General features: G+C 44.0%; 1 protein-coding gene across 2 annotated transcripts in view; it reads left to right on the top strand.

The window, feature by feature from the left end:
• The window catches only part of LOC119465333 (synaptotagmin-10), a 106,575-nt gene that overhangs the window by 29,783 nt on the left and 56,405 nt on the right, over window positions 1-20,387 (top strand). The window contains exon 2 of one of the 2 annotated variants that reach the window (XM_049656419.1): window positions 18,393-18,512. The exons of the other annotated variant lie outside the window; for it this stretch is intronic. The gene's annotated coding sequence lies outside the window, so the exon portion shown is untranslated. The remainder of the gene's footprint in view (window positions 1-18,392; window positions 18,513-20,387) is intronic. 2 annotated transcript variants of the gene reach the window in all.

Raw genomic sequence — 20,387 nt, 5'->3', positions numbered from 1 at the left:
TACTACCGAATAAAGTGAGGCTCAAACATTCCTATTTCAATGCCGGGTCAAAAGCCGTGGCACCAATGACATCAGTCCAATGCCACGTCCAATGCAGATTAACATATCCGAAGCACATTTTGTTCAACAAACATCAACACAAATTGCTGAATGCAACGCAGTCTTTTTTTTTAACAGCGATAGCGTTTACGGGATAACTGCTTTGGCCATATTGATGTCCGACCAATTGCTGAAATCCCAAAATTCGTTGCGAATAAATCACAAAGAAAGAAAAATTCGCATTCTACGGCGAAGCTTGAAACTTACGACAGACATGTTGGCAGTCCAGCAATTTACCTCGCAACCACTCTGGCGGAGCTGCAGCATTCCAGCACGTAGCCTGCCCAGTTGGGGCGGCGGTGCTCAATTTTCTTCTTCTGCCTCTAATGACAATGACTCAACGCGCCTGCTTCGTCATAATCATTATAATTCTTTTAGCGCTCCACTTCTACTCATGTTTACCGAAAGCGCTCACATATTCGTTTTCTTTTTTTTTTCAAGGATAGCGGGAGACCTATTAACGGAGCAGCCCAAATATAAATTTTTATAAATCATTGCGACACCAGCAATATGAAGCTAAAGGGTTGTTTTAGGATAGACCAGTAGCTAAGTCGGGCTAGGCTTAGGAGGACGAATAATAGCCGAATGGCCTGTCTTTTGGGCCTCTTGGTTTCATCGACAGAAATGTTTGCTTGGCAGTTCGAAAATTTCTTATGGAATCCACTCGATTACCCTGCTAAATTGATTCTAAGTTTGTTAAAGTTGTGTGTTTCCTGGTTCTTTTTTTTTTACTTCCTCCTTCACACTACACTTTTCAGGTATATTTGTCAATTTTCATTTTTTCAGTACCGTTCTTCTTGCCCCTTGATTCATATCCAATCCCCCATTATGCGTATGCGCAAGAATTGTTGAGGAAAACAACAACTTCGCAAACGAACGCGACTCGCACTTCTTTCACTTCACGAAAGGAAGTTGCTCGCGCGGGCCTGCGATATTTCACTCCAACAAACCGTGCACGAAATAGTCCAAGACTTACAGCTCATTATAGTCACCAGCTATCGAGTCAATGCTTCACACCACGGAGAAACGTACTGCATTTTTATTGGTAAGCATGTACTACGTAGCACTAAGTAGAGATGCCGAAAAACGGTCACGTCACGACATCATGGACGGAAAATTTAAAGCGGCGCCACCATGCTCATTTTGCGTTGTCCCCCTTACGACTTACTATACGTCTGCACTCGAGTTATTATATATGTACATTTCGATTAAACATAACAATTACCGTGCGCTGTACGTTTCCTGGCTTCGTGTTTGTCAGTAACGAAAAATTGAGCCTCTCGGATCCCCTTATCATTCTCGCTCACGTTAAGACCAACATACTCGTTATCAAGGAAGCGTGCCGGATAAATCCTATATTAACATACTCGTATATATTCAGTGAGCCCTTACTGTACACCAGTGAACGTGCAGTCCATTTGCGGCATCGCCATTTGAAATCACGGTAGCACCGGCGACGTCCTTTCGCTATCCAAATGGAGCCAAGATAAAGTACATTAACCGTTGGTCTATACGGGAGGAAGTAAGGTAATTCAAGAAGGGAAAGAATTGCCGCACTGCGCATTAGTGTTGTCCGTTTGCGATGCGTACTTACGCACCACTTAGCCGGAAATGCCTGCCAGAACCTGCGACGCTTCGTGTGTCGTTGTTTCTCTCCTTTTTTTTTTTCCTTTCTGTCTCGAGGTCTAACCACATTCTCGCGCTCTGGTGCGCAAGACGCCCTCCCGAGACGGAAGTCCGGATGGCGCCGGAAGAGGTCCTGCCACGCGAGTGCTCGGCGAGGCGCTGGCTCTACAGAAAGAGTCGAGGTCGACGCCTGTTGTCGATTACGGCTCCGGCTTATGCCGGCTTGGTACGTGCATCGTCCGCGGCGGAGGCAATAACAGTCCAAGGTCGAAGTGCGACAGTCCAAGGTCGAAGTGCTCGCTACTGTGCCTGAGACGACTCTCCGCGGCCATTTGATTGCCCTCAGCATGGATGTATAAACTTGTACAAAAAAGTTATAGTAGGAAGAAAATAGCGCAGCCAACTTGAAAGTCTTGTTAGGAGTTGGCATGACAATAAAAAAAAAACATCAACGCAAACTGTTCTTACAATGAGCGTTGAACGAGAATGGAGCTGTGTTTTTTTCTCAACCGATAGTCAGGTAAGCAGGAGCCCACTGAATTAGTCGGAAAACCAAGCGACGGTGCTTAGTGTGGCTGCTTTATCAAATAATTCAAGTTCGATGATTCTATGAAAGTTGATCACCTTTAACATAACCAGACCAAAAAAAAGTACTAGAGCCACACTAGGCTGAAGAAAAATAAAAGCACTACAGAAATGCTAGAAGCGGAAGCTGTGATGGACTGAAAAAAAATATATATATAAGGAAATGTTAACCGTTTCTCATGAGAACCTTACAAACATTGAAAAAAAAAGATAGCGTCCGTTGATCATTTTATTCTAACAGGTGGCGTAAGCGGCACGCATAGACATATGGCATGCTACCGTCATTGTTTTGTCTGGTGAGCATAAATATCACAAACTGGCGGCCATACACTGCGTTCGATACCTACGTTCGTATTTACAACACATACATAGATACATATATATATATATATATATATATATATATATATATATATATATACGCTTGCATGCATGCATACATACATACATACATAAATACACGCATGCATGCATGCATACATACATGCATACATACATACATACATACATACATACATACATACATACATACATACATACATACATACATACATACATACATACATACATACATACATACATTGCGTATAGCCCATGGTTAAGTCGATTCGCCAATGGTCCACCGTATTATGCGGTACCTCATTTAGACTACAGTTTTAATGCGGCTGCTGGGCTTTTAAGCTGCTGTAATAAACACATCCGCAATGCGGTTTACATAGAGTATAAGTAGGCATATATGCATGCGTAGGCTCTACTACAAATAAAGCGAAGGCCAGCCGACCCTTGACAGCAGAGCTAGGCTTGTGTTCGTTTTGCTGAGGCGGTGTACCGTCTATCGAATATTTTAATTGCACTCGTCATTCCGCTTGTGAAATGACATGTGATATCTATTTGTGACACGCCCAACGGTCAGGAACTGAGTAAGGCTGACGCACCGTCGCTCTCAGTCTCCCGGATTTCGGACCAGCTAAATTTTCCGCAGGGCATCATTGTGTGCGTGTGTGTGGGATGGAGGCGACGTCAGGTCAGCTCACACGCGCATAGGTCTTCCAAATCATTCCAAATCTTTCCAAACTTATGCCACAATAGAGTGTATCCATACGTAAAAAAATACAGAATTCAAGTGGTAAATTGAATGGTTTTTCGAATAAACGAGCAACTGGATGATTCCGAATCACATGGGTGGTGTAATCTACTCAATCCTCGCGCTGAGGCAATCCCGGCAGATCTAACCCGTTCAGGACGAGCCTTGATGGTTGGCCCGCTGCCAGGCAGTATAATTCCTGACAATATAAGTGCTGCCTCGACACGCCTTCGTAAAGCGATACCAGTGAGATAAAGTGACAGTGACCCTGCACTTACGACCTGCCCTCCCCTGGCTACGAGAGCGGTAGCCACGAGGGGATCGAATTGGCCCGGGAAACCGGGGAATTACATGGGAAACGAAGGGAAGAGATATAGCCGGGAGGGTACGGCCCCGAGGTATTGAGCGCACCGGCATCGTTCCGAACCGAACCGCATCGCTTCCGTCCCTGTATCAGATTGGCAAGGTCAGTGCCTCCGCGTCGGGTCCCTTCCATTTGGCGTGCCCGTAGGGCTCGATTGGTTTGCCGGTGGGAGGTATTGTAGTGGGCATTGATTCCCGCCGGTCAGTGCTTTGTTGATGCCGGCCGCTGCTGCGGGCGCAGAGCTATACGGTATGACGATAGCGTGTCCTACTCCTTGCCCCTGTGCTTCACATCTTCGGGAAAGCCGGCGAGCTACGCCTTTGAGTCCCCAGGAAATGGCCGCTATTTCGACAAGGGCAGTGCGAGTGCCTTCGGCTAGGCTCCTTCGTAAACATGCGACTCTCTCGAGCAGCACCTTATCGACATTTTGTGGCGTCTATCGTGCGTATCAGCATCATAATTTGCATGGTCATGCGTCTTTGGAAACTGATTTTCAGTAATATAACGCTTTTATCTCGTTGATGTTTTTGTAAGTAAATGGAAATGTTGGCATCTAAGTTTTCGCAGGTTTTTATACACATAATAAATTATAAAATGTGGGTACTGCCTTATGCCACTGGTATACTGTCATTTGGATACTGCCATTTCGATGCTGCGATTTAGGCACTGCTGTTATTGAACGCGCTATTCGCGTTCAATGCCAGTTTAGTAGCGAGCTTCCTTTCCTTCGTACCAATCTAGCGTATGCTGTTTCTCCGATTCTGGCGTTACGTTCAACTTTCTTTTCATTGTTGCTTTACGTGCCGTTTATCTGATGCTTACTGGGTTGTTTCCTGCTTTTCCTTCTCCAACTGTCAGTCGGTGTTTCTCCTGCACAGTTATAGCCGATGTCGCCCGTTTAGTCTTTCATATAGCGCCGTCAATTATGAACGCAGATTTCGCTCTGGTTCTCTGACATTCTTTCTCCTCAGGACCTCAATAAAGTTCGCACTCACTCACTCACTCCCTGGCACTTCGGAGATTGCCCAGCGAATGTCTCTCGCTTTGTGCCGTCATTTTCAGCCTTTCTGTATGCCGCGCCGATTTGCCTCTTCGTGGAAGCTTGCATTGCGACGACTAAAATAGACGGATCGTCCACTGACCGTTAAGACACTATACTGGAACACCGTCCCGGCCGATCATCGGCCCAACAGGAAGTGAAGGCTACTTCTGGGTTTTTAAACAAAAAGCGGCCGGCTTGTGCTCGCGTCGTGCTGTCCGCTCACGTGCACATGTTCATCGCCTTCCCCTCTATCTCGCACGCGGAATCTTAGGGAAAAAGGCTGCTTTCGCTGTGAAAGTCTGTTACTCGCGGCACTGTACTCCGCGAACATTTAACCGACTTCAGCAGACGACCTAATTTACGATTCTTTCAATTATGTGCATGTGGCGATGCCTAAATACAGAGAAATTTGGAAATTTTCATGCGGAAGTTGGAATCAGCTGGCGCTAGAAAGAGAATTAGAGAGTGCTGGAGGAGCCGTTCGTCCAGCAGTGTAAAAAAAAATAGCATGATGATGATGATGAAATACACTAAGCAAGACGGGTGGTAATTAGGTGGTAATTGGTAATTAGGTAAATTAATTAACACTGGGAGAGGCTGTCTTCCTACCAGTGGGCTAAACGGAAATGGTGATGCTGATCTTCACAAAAGTTGCATACGCAATACTTAATCGCATTTCAGGCCCATGGCATTACAGCCCACGTGGTTTGAATAGCCGTTTCAAAAGCCCAGTTTAAGTAGCCTTTCTCAAAAGCCCAATTTAAAAGCCGTTCAGCGGGTGTCGCTGTTATGAAAGCTGGCAAACGTTACACCAAATTTAATGCGCATCCAAAGAGGCTCTAAAAAAATTATTTTTAAGGTAAGACTATGGAGTGCAATTTAGAGTGGATCACGCTGCTGTCACCGCGGTAAAAATTTCCATCCTAGCAGCAGCAATTTGGGGCTTTCTGCCGTGAAAAAAAAATTTAGATTTATCATAGCGACACCGTTTGTTGACGTGAAACTAATGCCTCGTTGTCAAAAACAAAAAAAAAAGAGGCTGCCTGACAGTTACTTGTCACACTCCAGGATAACTGTTTCTTCTTGTGACGGGACGTTAGTCTTAGGTAACACATTTTTCTCTTGGAGAAAACAATCTCGCGCTTTCCAGCCACGAAGAACTAGAGTAACCGGCTTTTCCTATTACTCACTTCAAAGCTACGAGGAACTTGCAAGGAAAAGCCCAATTTACAGTTCCCCTGCAAATCCAGGATTTTGTCAGGAAGATTCGTTGTGGAGACGCGAAGCCATATATTCGAGCAAACTGTGTCGTTTATTTTCGCCGGCTGCGCCATTATTACAGAGGAGAAAAAAAAATAGGGAGTGCCGGGTGAAGGCTAGCGCACTTCGTTTGTTTTTTTTGTTTTAACACGAAAGTGTTTTATGCCGGGGTCCACCAAGACTTCACTGACGTATTTCCGTCACGGAAATACGTCAGTGAACATAATACAAAGAAAGAAACCAGAAGAAAAAGTTCCACAAACATGCAAAATTTGGAAATCGAACCCACGACCTCTCGGTCCGCGACGATAGATCGCCGAGCGTTTAACCCATTGCGCCACAAACGCATTTGCAGAGAGCTACACAGACGCGCCTTATATATCTAACACTCCTCCGTGTACCCGCGCTCTTGCTCGGGGCGGTGCCGCCGCCTACGAGCAGAAAAGAGAAGTACTGCATTATGACACTAACGCGCACCGACAGTGCACGCTTCGGTGGTCTCAGCACTACGACGCCTCGATGCCAGCATTCGAAGGGACGCTGGCATCAAGAAGCACTACCAACGCCACCTAGGTGGCGTTCACCGTACTCAGCGCAGCGGAGCGTGGCCTCCGCAATTCGCTCTGAAATTTTTCTTCAGACACGTCTGCCTTGTTTCAACTGCATGGTTTGCTCCTTTGGCGTTCTCCTAAAATGACTGCGCACTGCCAAGGAACAATACTGCGAGCGGATTCACCGATAATACATATGGATTCACCGAGGCAGCGGTGATCCGTAATTTTGCTTCCATAGGTGCTTTTTTTTTTGTCGATTTCGGCTCTGGGAAATGCAGTCTTATCTAATGTAAATAACGCCCGCCGCATCAGAGAGAAACAACGCGTGTTCCCGCGGTACCGTACGTTTCCTGCGCAAAGTCTCTTGAAACAAATCGACCCCCATTTCCACACCCCGGGGTTAGCGAGTGTAGCTGAGGACGGTTCGCCATGATCGATGTAGTAAAAACAAAAAGAACGCTGGCTACGAAAAGAAAAAAAAATGACCGGATAAAACAGCATTGACGCCTGACACAGCGCAGTATAGCTGTTGGCTTCGTTGCTACTGTGCGGATCCATCACGTGCCTCCATTTGTTCTTTTTTCTTTCTTCCTTTCCTTCTTTTTTTTTTGTCTGTCTTCAGTCAGTTCTGCTTTCATCTCTGGTGTGCGATCGAACCATCCACGTGCTGAATGGTGCGGTCGGCGAAAGACAGGAAGCAAAAATAATTGAAGCAGACAGGGGAAAAAAAATACTCTATAAGAGAGTGGGCCTGCTATTGGTGTCAGGTACTGCGGCTAAGTTTCAGATGTTGAGCTCATTCTATCTGTTGCTCTTATTTTGTTCTATCTTTCTGTTTCGTTCATGTTAGTAGCGCTTCTTTTACTGCGTGCCTCGTTACCCACCCTCCGCTTGGTATATGAGCTCGCAAGGTCAGTACACCTGTGGTGCCAGTCTCGCCATCGTGCCTCTCCCCCCCCCCCTTCCGTTACCTGTATCGATCCGCTGTTGACGACGTGCAAAGTCAGGCGTGAAGAAACGGATGGTGAAGGCCAGAGAAGTGTTCTCGGTGTTGTGGAGTTCTTCGGGCGTCTGTATGGGCTGAATGTATCGCTCGGAACGCCGTGCACTTCTGATGATTATGATGATGACCTTACATTCTTTGGCGCATATCCACTCACGGGGATTGGCCAAGAGTCTGGCACGTTTTACGTATGTGCTAAGTGAATAAATTTAGAAATCCATAATTTTTCATTGATAATTTAGGGCGAATAAGATCCAAGACGATTCAGTAAACAGTCATTGTAATAGACCACAGAATATATTTCCTGCGTGTTTATTCTTCTTCTTTTTTCTGCGTTTCCTCGGCTTCGCGTGTGCGAAAGATCGCTTGTGTTTTGCAGTTCCTCTAGCGAGACTGCCAGGGCACCGCTCACAAGATGCAAGTCGAGTGACAGATTCTTCAGAGTCAAAAAAAGATGGCTGACTAATGGAGTAGCACACGAGGAATAAGGATTATAAACAGGGATAAGGTGCCTCAGAAAGGCTGGCCAACGTTTCGATAGGAGGACCTATCTTCGTCAAAGGCGAAGGCCTTTGACGAAGATAGGTCCTCCTGTCGAAACGTTGGCCAGCCTTTCTGAGGCACCTTATCCCTGTTTATAATCCAGATTCTTCAGAGTAGAAGTTTCAACAAATTGGCCCCTAAAGTAAACCCCTAGGTGCTCGCATTCTTTCCCCCGCATCTTCAGATATTACGAGGAGTACGTTTCATTCTATTTACAGCCGAGTCTCTTCAGAAATGTTGCATTTAAGAACGCCATTAATAACTCTCAGGGGCAATAAATAAGTTTACAGCAGATGAGAGGGTTATACGGCAACGTCTCCAAATAATTTACCAAATATGCGTTCTTCCCCGCAAATAGATATGGATACTGTGATAAATGCATAAAAGCAATGTACCAAAGGCGAAGTGTACACACTTGAAGCAAAGCCTAAAAACAAGCAGTAGAATTTTTAGTGAACAATGTTTGCAGTTGTGGTGGCAGTAGGTGAACGCAGACCCTGGTTATTTGTCCTGACAGGAAAAAAAGGTGTCTATTGGAATGCGCAGTGGTTAATGAGAAACAGTCCAGTATGGATCGTCTGTATAATATTAATGAAACGTCGAAGAGTACGTAGGTTGTAAGTACGATACAGCATTCAAAATGATTCTCATTGAAGTACAACTTATGCAAAAAAGACCAGTGCATGTCTGAGGCAGATTTATTTGCCAGTCTTGAACGAATCATTAAGTTGTACAATTGCAGTTCTCGCATTAATAATGGTTTGCTATTTAACCCCCTTCCACCTCCAAAAATATGCTGTAGTTCTGGCACTTGTACGTGCCTGTGTTAATTGCTTTTTTTTCATTTCTAAGCCTATAAATTTAGCAACTGTGAGCTGACTGTAGCGTGTTCGACAGTCACCGCATGCAGCGCTTTCACCGCATTTATGGTCATATTTGCCTCGTTTCGTATGTGTCCCATAGCACGAGTGCTCCTCCAGTTATGCCTACAAAAAAATGCGCACCGCGATCAGCACAACATATAGGTAATACTTGTGACCACTGTGACACTGTTGCCATTTTGTACACAATTCTTGCTATTATGCCGCCCACCCTTCTCCCCCATTCACACGCAAACACGAATATAATAAAATGTAGGCTTTTGCCGCTACAGTGCTATAACGAACAAATAATAATTAAATAAGTGAATACTCTTTTATTTGATATATTTATTTATTCATAAATAAATTAATTAATACCTTGTTTATTCAGTTCATAAAGCTACTTTCAGGTTACGAAGGCACTACAGAAAAGAGTGGGGTAATATAGACAAAATATGCAGTAGATAGTAAAAATATTGAAATGCATCATGGGAGGCAATCTTGAATTTAGCGGTGTCCAAGTTAACGGCAATGGATACAGAAGAGACTGTGGATCTTTGTGCGTCCCATTCCTTTTTTCATGTCGCAATGCGTACGCCGTTCATGGAAAGCAACTTTACAACTCGTGATATTGATTAAGCGGCGTCCTTGAAAACAAAAAAAAAAACGATCAATCTTCCACTCGGTCGCGCAACGCTTCAAACAGCGAAGCTGAGCGATCGTAGCCCAGCATTTTCCGGAAGCGCGTGCGAACTCTTGATCTTATTACCCATGATGATGATAATTTCTTTTCGCGCGTCTCGGACTTACGGCCGTCACTGCGCGTTGCATAGTGCTGCTTGCAACACCGACACCGCGTTCCAGGAGGCCCGCTCCGTGAATGCGTCTCTCTCTCTCTCGCTTTCATAGCGCGCAAAACCTCTTCACCTCGCAGAACGAGCGTACGAACGCGCCAGCTGTGGACGAAGACGACGACGTTCAAACGCAATCATATGGTTCGCATAAACGCACGTTCTACAAGCGTGGCTCTATAACCTAGTGGTTACGGCACTCTCTTTGCGACCTGGGGTACGTGGGCTCGAATCCCGCCTCGGCAAGGAAGTTTCTTTTCTGTTCTTTTCTTGGCAGTTTTTTCATATTCACCGCAAATTACGGCTCGCTTAAATAGCTTTGCTGTAAAAAAAGGCACGTTCACAAGCACACATGAAAACGGGCATACACAGGCCCTGTGTACGTCCTGTGTATGTGTATGGCCTTTTCCATGTGTGCGTGAACTTGCCTGTTTCAAATGCGCTGATTCACCAATATCACGGCTCAGCAACTGGTACATCAGTGTCTATTTCACCACACTTCCACAAAACAAAGACCGGACCAAAATGTTCATGCTGTTCGCCCCATGCTTGGCGCCTGTATTATAAATTCCAGACTGCTCATCAAACGAAACGGTAGTGCCCGTACCCACTCGAAGCATGTAGCTCACACGCGGATCTCTATAAAAAAATGTAATAAAAAGCGCTAAAGCGGAATGTCCATGAACATTCATTAGAAGTTGCTATCAGCTGTACAATATAGCCGTATATCTGTATGTTTGTGAGTTATATTTACTTGTATATACCTGCATTATATCAACATATAACGGTATACCTGTATAATATCGAAGTGTAGAAGGACTGAGTGACCCAAAGTCAATGTCGCAACAGCGTTTTATCTCATGGCGCTTTACGTCACAATTCAAGCTTATATATACATAGCTCTTTTTATCCTCATTAGACGTTCTTCAGCCGACTTCCGCCCTGCTTAATGGTGCCAACGGTTGGATTTCTCTTTAAGGCTTTAATATTAGGTGTTTGATCTTTGCTAATTTTGAATGATAAAACGTTTAAGTTCGCACTTTCGCTGGCGTGGCGTCCCCGTGCCGAGCGTGCTCACGCGTCAACGCTACGTCGGACTATAAAGCGGCCTTTAGAAGACTTTAGAAGAGCCCGAGTATCGGTACGATACTCGCGGTCGTCTAAGTTTAGCTAAAAACCCGCCAAACCAAACCAAGTTAAGCAAAGGAAAGCCAAGGCAAAGCTCAGAGCCAGCCAATACAAACCAAGTTAAGCGAAGTTAAAGCTAAGAACCAGCCAACAAAAACCAAGCTAAGCAAAGGAAAGCAAAGTTAAAGCTAGGCAAGTGCCACCAGCTTCGCTGTTTTCCCAGTCTTCGCGCCACTTAGTGTGAAGCTGCCCCTAATTTTGTTTAATTGAAATAAAATTGACACAAAAAATTTACGCAACATATAATGGGGACGGCTACTCATTTTGACATAACCGCAATAATAAGAATATATTGTAAGATACACATAAAACGTACAAAAGCTCGGGACATATTGATTGAAGCACTGTAAGTTAAGTCTTCATTTTGAAGTCATAGACACACTGGAATATGCAAAGCCAAAAAGCGAGCACGCGCTTCACCACGAACTATACTGAGCCCCGATATATACACGTATACCGAGTGCCGGAAACACACACGAGGCCGCAACCCGGTCCGAGATGAACAGACGTACAGGCAAGGAAAACGCACAGATTGGGCAACAGTCAAAAGCAGATTCATCACACAAGACGCACAAGGTGAGTACGATGCACACAGTATGCAACAAGCAAATATAAACACACAAACGGTGAAGTTGCGATCACCTAACTCGTTCCAAAGCGGCACGTGACACACGTTTAGTGAGCTCCACGAAAACCGCTGTGCCACATCGTACGACGCTGTTCAGTGGAATTTTTAGTACACTCCTGATCGCCTTCCGCTGAGCTAAATACTTTCCATTTACCTAAATGGAAAGTGGCGCCCTGCATGAAATGAAATGGCGCTCTGCACGAAATAATAAAGAAAAGAGGTTATGTAGAACAGTGTGTTATATATTAGGTATTTTATTTTTTAAGTTTACGTATCAATAAATATGTGAAAGTGTGTTCCAGTGAAACTGTCAACGTTATCGAGAACAGTGTTCCACATGCCTCTAATTTAATCTGGAACAATGTTTCAGATAGCAGTGGCTATTTCATTAGAACAGAGTTCCACATACTTATTATCTGCATTTTATAATTAGAAACATTCCAATATACGGAACTTCGTTCCATATATTCGTTCCATGTACTTTGCGATAATGTGTGTAACGCCGTTTCAATTAAGCAAGTGGGAAGTGTTTACAAAATCTTCACGTTTGTAGATGGAACTAGGCGAAAAGGTAGGGAGATTCCGTCATCTCAAAAGCCAGCGATTCGTGACATGGAAAGCTGAATTGTCGCATCCGTTTATCCTTGCCCTTTAACTTCTACGTCAGGGGCGTTGGCGTTTATTACAATTGCTGATCTGTCAAATGTCGCTTTTGTCGACAAGCCACCGCCCACGACGTGTTTTTCTCGTACGCCCAGTGCCATGGAAAACGTTTCCATTTTTATTGTCTGCTTCAAGTCGCACACATGCTTTTTCTTTTTCTTTTTTTGAGGGGGGAGGTTCAGTGCGTTCATTATGTGCGACAGGTTCAATTTGCGGTGAAATACGCTTTCATGTGGGCGGACGCGTTCGATGTGCGTGGGATGCCTTGAAATTCCGAAAAATTGCTCACACGCCATAATCTGAAAAATGTCAATTTGCGTGCATTTCATTTTTGTTTACCTATCTGTATTGCCCGGGCGTAGCAGCACCTTTTGAGTTTGAGTTTGAATTTATGGAACCACATGGCAGGTATATGTTTATTTCGGTAAAAAAATGATAGAACAGATGATTCTCGCACATTGATACCTTTGCACACACTGTGTTGAAAATGTTGGTGCTAACTACGGCAATTATATATATATATATATATATATATATATATACATGTGTGTGTGTGTGTGTGTGTGTGCTTGCGTGCGTGTGTGTGTTTAGACGGGACGGGAAAAGCAGGCTGGGTTCTATATATATATATATATATATATATATATATATATATATATAGCTGAAACTCTTCTCGTTTATTATTGCTGCGCCAGTGGATTGCTTGGAAAGCTGGCGAACCCTCGACAATCGGAAAGGAGCGTTACAGCTTAAACCAAAAACGCTCTAAAGCATTCCTCACACGGTAGTGTCATGGCGGAAGCTGGTCTTGCCGACTCACGCGCGATTTGGGGAGCTCCCGATTGGGAGCGATAACGCAGCCCGCGCGACAGTTACCGATTAAAACATTCGCGTTAAGCACTCGTAATCATCAAGTATTTTCTGTGTGATATGGTTACAACCACATGAAGACAACATAAATTTAGCCACAGAAAGCATATTAGAAATTACGAACTTATTGTGTGTAAGTGAAATGTAGCAACGAAAATAAAAAAAAGCAAAGAAAAAAAAACGTAAATTAAATTCGACCGAGAATGCAACTTCCGAAAGTTGAAGCCGAAAATCTACCTCATTGCGCGTCGGGTGCTTTACGGCGGCGGCGATTCTGCCCTGCATTCTTCGGGGTTTTTTGTATGCGTTTACTAGATAAGACCCGGTTGTGTTAGCGAGTGCCGCACATGAACATGGAAGCGGCTGTAACTTGGGAGTTTATTTATATTTGAGTGAGCTGAACGCTTAGTTTGAGCGAGAAGTTAAGGTTCAACATAAGAGCCTTGATTGCAAGAGAGTTGAAATTTGATTCGTTAGACTTATCAACGTAACTGAGTACCCCAACACACTGTATTTCGAAAGTGACGCCTTCACACTCCACATTTAATAGGACATTTGTTAGGCGTCGTGATTTTTTTTTTTTATGGTGGTGGTATAGAAAATATGAAGGTTCATTTTTTTTATTTTTACTTCTCTGGCCCACTTATTTGATACTGTTGAGTGAAACCAAACTTCAAAACACATAAAAGAAGAATATGCGTCCCAATAGAGAAATTCCTAAATCCCTCATTGCGCGTGTTTCATAGAACTGTCAGCAACCATTGCACACGCATATGAAACAGTATTATCCTTTCTCACCTTTTCGGCCTAAATAATACTCGCAAATTTCACCCTACCAACCTAGCGTCTAGGTTATTTTGTTTGTTTTTTTTCCTCTCTTACGAGAACACACGATGCGCTAACAATTTCATTATTTCTTCAAGTTGTTACTGTAATTTTGCGCTATGAAAAATTCCTTACGTTGTATTACTTGCTGGAACGTGCTAACGTAATCAGCACATATTTTATACACATGAATATTTCTTTGTTTTATTACAATACCCGTAAAAACCCAGCCAGCGGGTGCTTTTCACACCAGGAAGAGGCTGATAGACAGGAATAATAAACATAAATATTAGACGGAAATACTAGGAGTTGTGTAGTAGCTCGGTTGTTGCTTTGAAGTCAATAATACGGAGGTGGAGCACAGCGCAGGGGGATGTTCATTTTAATTTTCGGATGTCTGGACAAAAAAAAAAAAAAAAACGAAGAAAGGTGCGCAGTGGTGTGAGTAGATGGCGCTTGCAATACTTCTTCGTGGTTGATTCGAACGGAATGACGTTGGACTGGCTTGATGGCGGGAGCACGAACCGTCGAGTGATAAAATTGGAAGAACAGGGAAAGACGAGATACAGTGGGGGCGTGATTAAAGGATTGAGGGATTGAGAAACAGCGGACAGAGCCATTGAGGTAGCTCACAATGAGGACGTCCCGTCTTACCGTGCTGTAATATTACTTCCGGGTTCTTTCCTTGAAACGCGCTTAAGAGTTTCTATGAAGTCATATATATATATATATATATATATATATATATATATATATATATATATATATTTGTATATCGATAACTCGCGTATATTTTTATTTTTATAATGCGTTTGTAGGCGAGGCTGGCATCGTGGGTGATGCCGATGAATCATGCTCGCTTTGGCCAAGAATGCACATCACTAATCGGCTGGTTTAAACTAATAAACACGGAAATATTAGGCTATCAAGATTCTGACCGTGCTAACGAATCAGTGCCATTGAGTTTACCGTGACACATTGTACGTCACAAAAAAAACAGTATTTACAGCAAGTAATGACGGTTTCTATGAAGTCAAACAAACATTGAATTGTATCCCGCTCAATTATAGTTCTTATCTAGTTCAATTAGGCGTGTCACTTCAATACAAGATGTACAAGGTTACACAACAGGTCTAGAACATTATAGACACACATCACAGAGAACCTAAACTGCAGCACATTGGCATTTCTAGAAATTATAATTCATGCAAATCATATTACATCGCTTTAACAGTTCTCCACTGTTCTTGACACTTCTACAGAAATTCTTTGATGGCGCGCTATCGCACACTTGAGCATAACTTAAGGACCAGCGCGAGTATTTCCGGTAGTTGCTCTAAAATATACCCGCTTTCGAATGCTGCAAACCAATTGGTTTAGAGACGGCAAATGTATGCGCATTAGTTAGAGTGGATGGGCTATACAGAAATGAGGAAGCCGGTACTTTCATTTGCATGCGAACATCCGCTCTCTTTGGAAAATATTGACTGTGTGGGAGCGTTAATAAATAGGAGGTCCATTGCTTTGGGAAGGGAATATGAAATGACCGGAGGGGATAAAACTTGCGTAAGCTGCGGAAGTGAAAAACGGTTGGAAGAACGAAGGACTCGCGTTTAGGAGTTTCGTCCTGAGACTCCGTATAGCGATTTCGCTTTATATAGAAATTTTTCTATGCAATAGCAGAAATGCATGACTACGTTTACGCAGCCCAGAGCACTTTTGAAACGTTAGGTCATATATTGTTTACTCTTTCTTTTTTTCGTTTTCATTCTTCCAGCTTTTATACTCCTTTCCACCTTGATCAGTAGTGAATAGACAACCGGATATAACTTATTGTTAAGTTGCCTGTCTTTCCCTTTGAAATCTCTTTTCCTAGGTGTGCTCCGCGTGGAGCGTGGAGAAGTTGATTACTTTGATTTATCTGTCCTAACTGCCATCCGTCATATCTCTTCGAAAGTTATCCAGCAGCACATCAGTAACCGCGGACATAGCCTTTTTATACTGGGTGTCCGAATTGTCACGCACCAAGAGTTAAAAATATGCAAATGCCACGTAGCTGGACAGAACCAAGGTAATGTTGCTTGCCGTCGCCTAAAGATACTCAGATTACTTTTTGCGTACTAATTTGCCTAATAGCATAATTAGTATTAATTTCTTATCTTCTCAAATATTATAATTATATAAGTCTTGTCAAAGAGAACATTGTAAAGCAACAGGAAAAAGTCCCGATACAGCTTTGTGTTGCTCAATACGGGATACATAAAAGTGTTTTTTAGAGCGTGAAAAACGCCCGCGAATAGACGTAAATTGCCGCGCGACCGGTGGCTCGAGGCTTTTTGCGTGTAGTCGCGGCGTTGCCATAAATTTTGGTTGGAGAGAGGCTGGGGAGGGGGGGGGGGGGTGTCACGCATTTGTCCGGATCAGCAGGCGGCATATGTGTAGCCTGTTAGCCAGGTATAGGGCTGGGAGTGGCAACATGTTTCCGAACAATTAGTGGTCGTGTGGTGTGATAGTGTCAGTAACTTTATGTTGCCGCCATTTTGCGGACAGAAGTGGCGAACTCTTTCCGTAACGCAAAAGAACATTCTAGACGAAATCCTAGGATAGTTTCCTGCACAGGTGCTTGTCTTGGTGGCGGTCCATAAGAGCACTACAGAATTCCGGGGGTAGGGCGCTGGCTGAAGCCCCATGAGTCTCCTTCCCCCTCTTTCCCTAGATACGACCCTGCTGTCGACGTATAATGAAAGTTCTCAGCTCTGTGTGACAGATGATCCTCTCTGTCATGTTGCCTTCAGGAATTGTAGCAGCGCATTTGTGACCTTCCGAAGCTGTTAGGTTCGAGACCATGGCCCCCAATATTTTGAACACACAGGAAAGAGAGAGAGAGAGAGAGCAAGGAGAGGAAAAGCAGGGAGGTCAACCAGAGGAGCGTCTGGTTTACTACCCTACACTTGAGGTAAGGGAAAGGGATAAAAGAAAGAGGAAAAGAGGGAGAGAGAGAAAGTACTGAGTACACGTGGGATCATGCACAGGGACACTATAATTGGTCTCTTAAACCGGTGCACTTAAAGTAGTGTACTAGTGCACGAATCGCTTTTTGTTCCAGTGACGGGTGCAGCCACGGTCGGAGTCTCTTTGACTCGGAAAACGCTCTCGAGTCCAGTCGGCTTAAAGTTTGCCTGAGAGAGAGGCGTTGCACGTCGCAGCGAGGACAGGTACACAATAATGCTCAATGGTTTCCTCGCATCTACAGGGGTCGCACACAGGAATTTCATAATCTGTGGCAGGGTCAAACGCCAGAAGCAGCTCAATACAAACGCACCCAATAGCCAGATTCACTACGCGAGAGGGTATTTCAGCGTACTTTGTGCATTACTTTCTTACAAAAAATAATGCTGAATTGATAACGAATTCATGTAATTTGCATGGCCGTTAGACGTAAAACTTGTAGAATCACTCATAGGGTGAAAACATGTAATTAGTACCAGAATCGGAAACCTCCTGCGCTTTAGTCAGCTCGTAAACAACCAAACTGCGAAGACGAGCGACCACCGTTGACGCAGATCACTGAAAAGAAAAAGTATAGCGATCGCGGCAAGCTAGATTTAGCCGCAGCCCACACAATTGCATTACAGGAATGGTAAAAAAAATATCCTGCGCATAAGGTACAACTTTTCAGAGCATGAACGGACTAATTACGTTTGTTCCTGTAATGAGAGTTTAACGAGGGCGAGAAAAGTTTAGCGCAACGTAGTCAAGAGCAATGAATTACCTTTTTCGCGGGTGTTCCTTACGTGTTTCTATGAATGCCGTGAGTTTCTGCAACATCTGCCTATAAGCCTGGTCTGCATGAATGCGTCATTACAAATCGTGTCATCATTTTAAGCGTATCGCATTCAAGTAAACGCGGTTGATGGAATAGAAAGTCAGGCTCCGTTAATGCGCCAGATGCTGTGAGACAGTGACTTCCATCAAAGGGAGGAGAGAGCACGAGAAAATGGGACGATAAGAAAAAGTAAGGTGGGTGGGGGAGGGAGAGAGATGCCTTTTGGCGTTTCTTCTTGTCCATTTAAAGACGAGACGCTCTCATTAGGCTCAGGTGCGATCTTCTTTCCGATGCTGTCGGCACGCAATTTGCTGAGGTGCGCATGAACGGTGGCGCGTCGCATTAACATGATGCGCATGGAAATGCGGTGCACAACTCTCGCATTCATGTGAAACGAGGCTGCTTGCAAAAGGTTAGTGATTAGCTGATGTAAGTTTCAGTTGCGCAACCTATACCTTGGCAAAGCGGGATATCTTGGCCGTGGCCACGGAACTAATTTATGCCAATCTGATGTTCTTCAGTGAGCACCAATAATATCGGGGACCTGGAGCATTAGCATTCTGCTGTCATGGCGATGAAACCGGATAACATGTTCTGAACAGCATTATGGCGCAGTCACCGAGCCACCTCATTATAAGAAGGTGTGTTTGTAGAGTTCGCTAAGTACCCTAAGCAACCTTTGTGAGGATACTGAAGCTGGCGCTTCGTGAAAGTGTTAGCGGAAAGAAGTGTAAAGAGTTGGGACATCTTCATGAGGGTACCATCAATATCCGGCTCAAGGCATTTCCAACGACTGTGCTCCTTAATTGGCAGTCAAGAACAATGCTAATTGAATGGCAGTCTCTAATGCTCCCGGGGCCATGCTTCTTTATTGAAAATGCAAATCCGCTTGTATACGCCGCCCATGTTTGCTGCACAAAACTTTGAACCGTGGTTCCCTGCGATTATTTGCAAGCTCGCAGTGCTCGTCGAAGCCACTGCATTCTCGATTACCTCGCTTGCTCGCTGGGGTCAGTACAAAGAGAACAAAACCGAACATACTACATTACACGTGTTCTGGGCACCCGCGTATAGGTGTCAGCCAGTCGCGATGGCGATGGTTTACTGTGCTACAGATCTGGATCGACTTTTCTACACGAATAGACGTCCTAGTTTAAGCCAAGGGCCAACCGAACTGTGATGTCATAATTCATGACACACACCGCGTCAAAGATATCTTTCCACGCCTCGTTGTTCAAGACCCCCAACGTATCGAACAAAAGTAGCTTAAGGCTTTTTAAAATCTAGCCACGCCTGCCCGACTAATACCTTAGGTCTTGCTAACGGACATGCTATATATAATGCATTTTAAAGAATGCGTCGCGGCTTCGTGTATGTATTCTGTCTTATTCTCTCAGTACCGTACGGAAACAATATGACCCGGAACGCAGTGCGTAAGTATCCACGCTTAAGAAAATATGCACCACGAAAAAAAAATATTCGTCCTCAAACACCTAACATTATTTTTATTCGACCGTCTCACATTATTAACAACCTAGATGTTCTTGAAAGTGGAGGTTTCTACTTCAACATGAAGATTTAAATTCTTTGAACTGCTCAAAAGATTTCTTTTTGTCTACTTACGTTGTGTATATAACTTTCGAGATGTCAGTATATTTTTTGTCGCTATTCATTGTTTAAAACGCTGCCGTCTTTTTAAACACATCTGTAACATGGGTGAGAAACCTCGATGAACTGCAATGAATCATTAATTCATTTGTGTGATCATTGAGATATTTAAGCGAGGAAATTTTTAAATCACTATTCGGAGCACCATATTTTGAGAACTATTCAAGCACAACCTGCCTTCTCAATGAATTCCGAGAACGAACCCCGTGGTGCGGAAGTTTCTCTCGCGGCCCACGTCACATTCTTACAAGTAGAGCTTTAATGAGACCGTGTTTAAGTGCAATGTTTGCGCGAGCTCATAAGATATCGGCATACTGGTAGCTCTCGAAAGTTTTCTGGCTTGTATTACGATCTATAGGCACAGCAGTGGCACCCAGACAAGTTCTCGCCCATGGCATTTCACAAATCGTGGCGTTTCCTAGAGCACCAACTTCTGTCATAAGGCAGCGGAGTAGGTTTTCTCTTATTTCTTGAATCTGCTGTTATTTGCCGTTCTTAATATCTACTATAGCGAACTCCTCAAAAGAAACATTTTCAAATACGTTGTTCTCATGCATGAAATGTTGTGCAGCTGTGAGGTTGATAAAAAAGCTGTGCTTATCGCGCACGCACGATTATTCATCGAGTATTGAACACGTGGCGAACTTTAATACGGTATACGTTTCACCTACAAGCATGGCTAAAGGAGTAACTAGAGCTGCCACAGCTATAGCGTCGGTAATATCGGGCGACACAGCCTAGCACTTCCTTATTTCGCTTCCGTGTCGCAAAACTCATAATTTATATCGCGTCACGTGTGAAGCCCGACGCAGGAACTGGCATTTTTACGGGCTCAGCGAACTGCGCTC

Source organism: Dermacentor silvarum, chromosome 9 (genome assembly GCF_013339745.2).
Source record: "Dermacentor silvarum isolate Dsil-2018 chromosome 9, BIME_Dsil_1.4, whole genome shotgun sequence".
NCBI classification, from domain to species: Eukaryota; Metazoa; Arthropoda; class Arachnida; order Ixodida; family Ixodidae; genus Dermacentor; species Dermacentor silvarum.
The sequence above is the reverse complement of the archived record's forward strand: the minus strand, read 5'-3'. Positions and strand labels throughout refer to the sequence as shown.